The sequence below is a fragment of the Meleagris gallopavo genome, chromosome 7 (genome assembly GCF_000146605.3).
Source record: "Meleagris gallopavo isolate NT-WF06-2002-E0010 breed Aviagen turkey brand Nicholas breeding stock chromosome 7, Turkey_5.1, whole genome shotgun sequence".
Classification (NCBI taxonomy): domain Eukaryota; kingdom Metazoa; phylum Chordata; class Aves; order Galliformes; family Phasianidae; genus Meleagris; species Meleagris gallopavo.
In genome coordinates, this window is record NC_015017.2 from 23,568,109 (window position 1) to 23,569,108 (window position 1,000).

Consider the following 1,000-nt stretch of genomic DNA (forward strand, 5'->3'; position numbering starts at 1 on the left):
ACTAGCTGGCCAGTGGATTTGTTGTTCTCATTTGAAATTATTAAGTCAATCATCTTCACTTCTCACACTTTTTTCCTCTTGTCCAGATGTTCTCCTTCTTAGTTATTTGAATTAAATTCTATACCTTCCTCAGTTTGTCTTAGACATCAGTTATAGACAGGTAACACACAGCATCAACATTAGGCCTGTTTTTAAGAGAAGAAAGCTTGTTGCAACAGGCATTGCCTTCTTCCTCCCCAGAACTCTCTGAAAGAGACCCCGTGACTTCAAGGAAGTGGAACAACCGCTCTACTAAGCAGTAGAGTGGCAGTATTGAAGAAGGAGCTCCTGTTTTCTTCTTGGCCAGTTCTTGAGGTTTGCATCCTTTAAAAACTCGGCACTACAGCCTATCTTCCAGAATCTACTGATTCTGTTACAGAATCTGCTTGCTAGTGATTCTACTTCCTTTTTAAGGAGGATTGTTTGTTTGTTTGTTTGTTTGTTTTCCTCCTTCAGTCTGTTCATTTTTCAGCTTTCGTTTTTTAGGAATGTTAAATTCTGTGGTGGCGTGACAGAAATGCAGTCAGTCAGAACACTTCTGAAAGCGGTCTGTAATGGTGAATATTAATTACACCACTTCTGCTTCACTTTTCTTTCTTTGCGTACAGGAAACTGAAAAGAAAAAAAAGTTGTTCCCGTCCTTCTAGGTAAGTGAAGTGATGGCTTTTATTCTAAAATCCAAATGCTGACTTTAACTTTTTATTAAGTGGTGAATTCCACACGCAAACTTTTGGTTTCTCCTGAAAGAAAAATTTGCAAGTCTGAGTGCCCTTGTAGAAAATTTTAGAGCTTAGTATTAAATATGAGAGATGATTAAGACGTATGGAATGTGATGCTGTTGTCAGGTATCGAAAGTATAAGAACCACCCTTTGTTTATTTTGATTTGCATTGACTTGCTTGGCTGCATGAGAGCCAGCTCTTTTAATTTTGAAATGGTTAAGTTTGGAAAAGAAAAACAGC